At 46.6% G+C, this 6,403-nt stretch overlaps 1 long non-coding RNA gene across 1 annotated transcript; it reads left to right on the top strand.

Annotated features, from left to right (window-relative positions):
* The first annotated feature begins 4,331 nt into the window (after positions 1-4,331).
* On the top strand, positions 4,332-6,104 carry LOC144110233 (uncharacterized). Its single transcript, XR_013309771.1, has 2 exons — positions 4,332-4,398; positions 5,670-6,104. It is a non-coding gene; the product is annotated as an uncharacterized LOC144110233 (long non-coding RNA).
* Positions 6,105-6,403: the final 299 nt, after the last annotated feature.

Genomic DNA, 6,403 nt, shown 5'->3' with positions numbered 1-6,403 from the left:
GCCTTTGCGGTTTTATCCCGCAGAGTTGATAGCGTTGGACGTTGACTTCTGAGACCTCACTGTGACCGCGGGTCACCGACTTTTTGCCAGTCCCCGTCTTTCCCCATGTGCCTGAACTTCGAGAATTTCTCAAATTTAAACCCGCTAGCCTTATGTACTGCTCTCTTACCGCATCTCGCAAGCATGGACTGCTCTGTTTTACAAGGCCAAGTGCGCAAACTCTCAGCAGGTTATCCACGCGTTATCAGGACGCGCGTGGCAATGTCAGGTGATGTGCAGTCCGATAAGAACTGCGGCTTCGTGGCCATTCGCCGTGTGCCAGCAGCTGCTATCTACGCGTTTATTTACTCAGTGCGTGCAGATGTCCAGGACGGCCTTTTTCGTTCTGTTCACACCTTTGTCTTCTCTCTGTCGTGATTGCTTGGCTACTGATTCGTGAGTCGAGAGCTGTCGCGAGAACGTGGACTTGTTTTGCTTACCTGCTCCCTCGATCGCATCACTCTGAACAAAGATCAGTATGAGTTGCGAGTCTGACACCTGTACTACTGCACTGAAATGGAGCAGGGCTGCTCACTGAAGCCACGACTGCGGGCTGTGAATTGGCTGAAGACCTACATGTAAATAATATATCAATAACAATTGCAAAGTTAATTAACAAGTGCTAGTCCTCGCATGCGGGATGTGCGACATTCGATCCCCAGTGTCTCCGGGTACCCACCGCTGATCCAATGGGTACAAACTTTCCCCTGCGTGGCGCTGGGCTTCTCCAAGGTGAAATTCTTGGGAAATGTGTCTTTGAGGCCAGCTTGTGTAAGAGAAACAGCATTGCGCCATGGCGCTCATCGGCCACAGATGCCTTTGCGCTATAAAAAAAAAACACCATCAAACAAGTGGTAGTAATCAAGTACCTTTCATTTTCTTTTGTGAAATTTCGCTGGCGCAATAGGAAGAGATGCTTTCGCCCAGTTGGCTTTGTTAGAACCGTGTAGCATTCAGAACTTTATGAATAAAAAATGAGTCTGAACGCTCCGGGTGTTGTGTGAGTATGACAGGTACTCCCCTGCCGTACATGTTTCACAAAACACAACGTTGATTCCGTGGCTTGGAGTGCATGCAATGTCCACATTACATCATGTGCTTTCGTGTACGGTCCAGCCCTGAGCGCACAGCAACACATTTTTATAACAGTGTTTTCCATTATTTGAAAGTAAAGGAAGCGCTATAAGGAAGGCACGACAAAGAACGCACCCATGTTCGTACATAAGTGTACCGGCAGAAAAGAAGACGTGCAGAATAAATAACAAATTTGCTGCATAGCTGTTCGCCGGTACACTGATCGATCAGGGGCGAAGGAAGGCGGAAAGTGTGGGTGTTTCCTTCTTCTTTCTTTCCAGTGCGAGAGAGCAGAAAATCAATGTTCGATGACACCTGACCATAGGTTCTTTCCTCGCATTGTAATTGCAAGAGAAAAAAAAACGAATTAGAAAAATCGAAAGAAGCAATTGAAATAAAAACACGCAGAAATATTTGCGCACCTTGGGACAATAGACGCCAGCCAATTTTAACAGCGGGCACAGCACACCTTGTTTTCCAAGAGCCATCTTGTTGTGGTGGTGGTGCTATGCGACACTATTGTCATTCCCGGACGCACCGTATCGAAACTGCGCTTTACTTGCACTTTCGCGAGCAGTCTTGCAACTGATTACAGCACGCTAAACGAGTGACTATCAGGTTATCGTCGAGCGAGAGGCCTTGCGGAGACTCGGGAAGTTTTTTTTTTTTTTTCAGTGTGCGTGAGTGGGGAGGGGGGGCAAGACTTCGATCTTTTAGATTGTTGTTTATTTATTTAATGCTCATTTACGTAATAAATTTTATATCTTTATTATTATTTTATTTTTCAATGTTCAAAGGTTGATGCAAACTGTCGTGTTGTGGTGACGGCACTCCAGCAGACGGGAAGACAACGCAAAAAGCTTCCAAAAGAACTGAATGACTCGGCGGCGGCGATAGCAACAAGCGTGCTCGGTGGTCATCGAACTGAATGCCTGCAGTTCTTGGCCGCGCTCAATTTAGAGCTGGCAAGGAACCTTCGAGATAAGGGACCAAAAGCAACTACATCAATCTGGGAAAATGGGGAAGTATTTGCATGCGGCCACGATCAATGAAGATAAGTCTAGTGGCATCTCGCATTAGAAAACAACATCATAAAACCCGCGTGCCGGTGGTTTTGAGGGCGAACGAACAAGCGGTGCAAAGTTTCACGGCAATGTAAATCTAAGTGAAATGGGGAGGTTTACGCACGAGGAGTGATCAATTGCATTAAAAAAGATTTGTGCATGGTTTGTTTAAATTCTGCTAATCTTGATCATGTACACGGGTCAGACAGTCTGCTTCTGTTGCGACATGACTGGTTTAGGTTGCTCATACACGAAATGCTTTACAACTCGATACGAAGCCAAGTAGCCCACACCCACTCTGGTTTGCATTAAAAGAATCCTGGATTTAATACGAATACGAATACGAATACGGAATTTAATGTTTGTTCAAAACATGGGAAGATTGAAGAAAAAGCTGCTGAACAGCAGCTTGACAAGCTCCCACCCCCCCTTGTTTACATAGGCAACAGCAGCTCATACAATATACAAATCAGCACACACACACACAAAGAAAACACGTTTTGAAGGATATTTTATGCATCACTAAAAATGGTGAAACGACAATTTCCGTGGGTGTACAAGTACAAAATGCAGAGTAGTAAGTATGCATGATTGAAAATACTTCTAAGATCTGAAATAACAGCAGTTATAAAACCAAACAGAAGAATTAACAGGCACACAGAGCATACAGATCAAACATGAGAAAAAATATTTCATAAAAGGTAGTGCATAGGTAGTACATTTATAGCATTTCAGAAAAAAAAAGAAGGAATTACTTTTTCTCAACGCTATTCTAAACAACTAAATGAATAAGTCTCTGAATTCTGTTTTCCAAATGTTCATCAAATGAACTTCTTTGCGAAAAAATAATTTAATACACTCGGTACTGTGTGTCGTAACATTTGTTCACCGTAATTAGTGCGGTTGCGATGGATTTCCCCAGTGCTCGGGTATCTAGCTGTATAATATTGCGTATTCGTTTGCAAGTTTGCCAGATTAGTTGTGAGATTAATGCCTTGTTTCTTTTCATTCCTTAACTTTTTACAAAAGATATAGTTATACACGTTATCTACGTTAATCAGTCTAAACTTTCTAAGCAAGCTGTCTGCTGAGTGGTCAGGTGAAGAATTTGCAGTAATCCGGATTACTTCATTTTGCATTACTGTCAGTTTTCTGACGTTTGCTGAGGTTGTTTTGCCCCATACTAAAAAGCAGTAATTTATGCGCGATAAAAACAGTGAATGATAAATGAGCAGTCTTGTGCTTATAAGAAATAGGTCTCGATGCCTATACATTAATCCTATAGTGCGAGCTAGGCACGTGATAACATGATTAGTGTGCGAGTCCCACAGCAAGTGCTCTGAAAAAGTTACGCTTAGAGTTTTAAATTCTGTCACAACTTCTTTTGGCTGACACTGTAATTGAAGAAGATTATTTGGAACGATGTCTTGGCCCTTAGATCTGAAAACGACTGCTTTAGTTTTCTGGGTATTAATAACGAAGCCGTTGCAGGAACACCAATCATGAAGTTTATTGAAAGTTGTGTTTGCGCAATGCACAGGTTTTTCGTAGTCGTAGCCCTCGAAAAACAGGCTGCTGTCATCTGCGTAGATGAGGAATTTCGTATTATCCATGTTAACTGTCACGTTCAACCGGCCAAAGGCCGGCAGCTGCGCGATGAAAACCAGGCCGATTCGCAGAGCAAGAAGACGACGCTTTATTTCCAGCTAGGAAATATGTATAGAAGAGAAAAGAGATGACCACCGACGCATGCGCGGAGAGGCGCACATGCCCCGATTGGGTTATCTGCAGCATTCCTAATACCAAAAGATTGCGAGCCAAAGATTGCCGTTTGTGAATTGTGTACGGCAATTAGGAATTTCCCATACATCCAGATTTCTGTGTTCTGTCTTGTGTTGTGACCCCCCGCATTAAAAAAAAGTGTTCCCTTTCTCCTGGTAGCCGTTTTGTTTCCCTAACGTCTTCGCGCTTGCGTCACATGTCCTGCTGAAGGGCACAAATTTACACACGCCGTGTTAAAGTTACCTCCTGGAGGGCTCGAGCGTTTGTTGGAGGAGAGGATTGAAGGTCTGTGTCTTTTGCAGAACCCGACCAAGCCACTGGAGCTGTACAGGACGTGGTTATGTCCGAGGTCTTCATGCAAGGCGGCAATAAACGTGCAGAAAACCTCGACATCCGCCCCATGTGCGACAGGCATGCGGCCACCATCGAGAAAACACAGGTGTGTTCGCAGATGCAGACTTGTCACATAAAAATCAACGCTGTGGAAGCAATTTAAAGTAGTGTGATCATTAATCGAGGTAGCCGGGTTCGGTGTAGAGTTGTGGTTCTTCAGTGCTGTTTCTCCAGCCTCAGTAAAGTTGTGTGATCAGTTCCCTTCAGTGTATTATGGGTAATTCCCTCAAAACTTAAGCAGGGTAATTGTAACAATTATTTAATGTCAATCTTTTTCATATCAAATAATATGATTTCTGGCTTTCAGCTGCATGGCTGCGCCCATGTGGATGCTAATAGATTAATTTATTTATTTATTCGAATACCTCACGGGCTCCAGCTGGAGTATTATGTGAGGGGGGTTACGTAACTGGGGTGCGAAACAGAAGCAGATAGAAGATGGTTATATTAACACCGTTATACAATAGTAAACAAACCAAAGAGAAAATAGAACTAAATTGAAGACCACATCACTTAGGAAACAATACACTTCAGAACATGCTGCTTATTTTTTTCTTTGAAAGTAACATGATCTGAGATGTGAACAATGGTCAAAGTAATAACATTGCGAGATCCGCGACCCGCTACAGGGATCCACTTGCGCACGCCGCCAGTGCGCATGCGCTGCTCGCCGACACCTGGCGCCATTTGGCGCTCTCAGTGCGATATCTGTGCACGAGCAGTGGCGGCATCTCGCGGATGCGGATCACGTAGCGGATCGCGCCAAGCTATGGCTCTCTGAAGGTAATAGTTGGCTCGTGTGTTCGGTTTTGCTTGAACCAGCAGTGCGGACAAAGGAACTCGTGGAAAGGTGCGGCGGCAATTGTGCAGATGCCGCTACTGTGGCCTGCCGACGATGACACGCAGCTGGATTCAATTTGATTCGAAAGCGTTGACAGAGCTTTGTTGACCTTCATGTCGTGACGACGCTGACTGGCTTACTGCGCGATTCGCATCCCTGTTTGGTCCTCTTGCATTTCGTAACTTCTATGACGTCGTGCGCTTACCGTGCATGGCAACCGAATAGGAGGGAAATACACGCTTTACGGATACCGCACATGTCGGAATACGTACAGGCTCTGTGCGACGTCATACAGATCACATTCAAATCATATGTGAACCACACGAATGATACGCAAACCAATGTGGAAGAGAACACACTGGTTGCCGTATAATATTTTTCATGTTATGGGCACTGCGTAATCTCATCATTTCTTTCGCGCGCTTCACATGACAGCCTTGAATGCTTCCCTCTGACGCCTTCGTCGTTCCATGCAGGTCGGCCACATCACTCACCAGCTGTGGGCCGACCTGGGGCACCTGGACGCTCGGACCTAATGGATGAAGAGAGCCGCGTCTGGTACCAGAACACGACATCCGTCAGCCCCACATCGCTCCGGACGACGCCAGTGGCAGGGATGGCGACAAGATCAAGTTCTAGATCTCCACCGAGTGTACAGCCGCATCCGCGAGGAGAGTACCACGGACAACTCCTGCACAGGACGCCCGGTCAAGGGACGCCACTCCGAACTCCCCCAACCGCCGACATCGCCAGCGGCGCGGGTGAGGAGCCGCAGCGTGCTTGCTAGACTAGGCCGGTTCCGTCCTGCTGCCTCGCCACCCAGTGGCTGGTGCGGCGGCGCCTGAAGGCGACCCCTGAGGGCCGCGAAGCCACCTCATCTTAACTGCAGACCTGACAGGAGAGAAAGGACGCGTTCTCGCCCCCCCCCCCCCCCCCCCCCCCCCCTTGTACTCGCGGGAAGTCCTCTCCTGTGGCGACAGGAACACGGGCGCATGTGTCTGTGGAGACAGACGACTGCTGGTGGGTGACTACTGCGTCATGCCGAGTGTGCGCGCTTGTGTGTGTATGTGAACATGCCGTCGTGGACGCTGTGTATTTTTATTACTTTTTGGCCGATAGCCTCTATCAGTCTCTCCGATCGCATTTCGTTTCGTCGTCTCGAAGCTGCAGGCGCGAACAAGCAAGCAAACTCACGACGCTGCATTTTGCG

Source organism: Amblyomma americanum, chromosome 11 (genome assembly GCF_052857255.1).
Source record: "Amblyomma americanum isolate KBUSLIRL-KWMA chromosome 11, ASM5285725v1, whole genome shotgun sequence".
Taxonomy (NCBI): Eukaryota; Metazoa; Arthropoda; class Arachnida; order Ixodida; family Ixodidae; genus Amblyomma; species Amblyomma americanum.
Note: the sequence above shows the minus strand (reverse complement) of the source record. Positions and strands in the feature narration are given on the sequence as shown.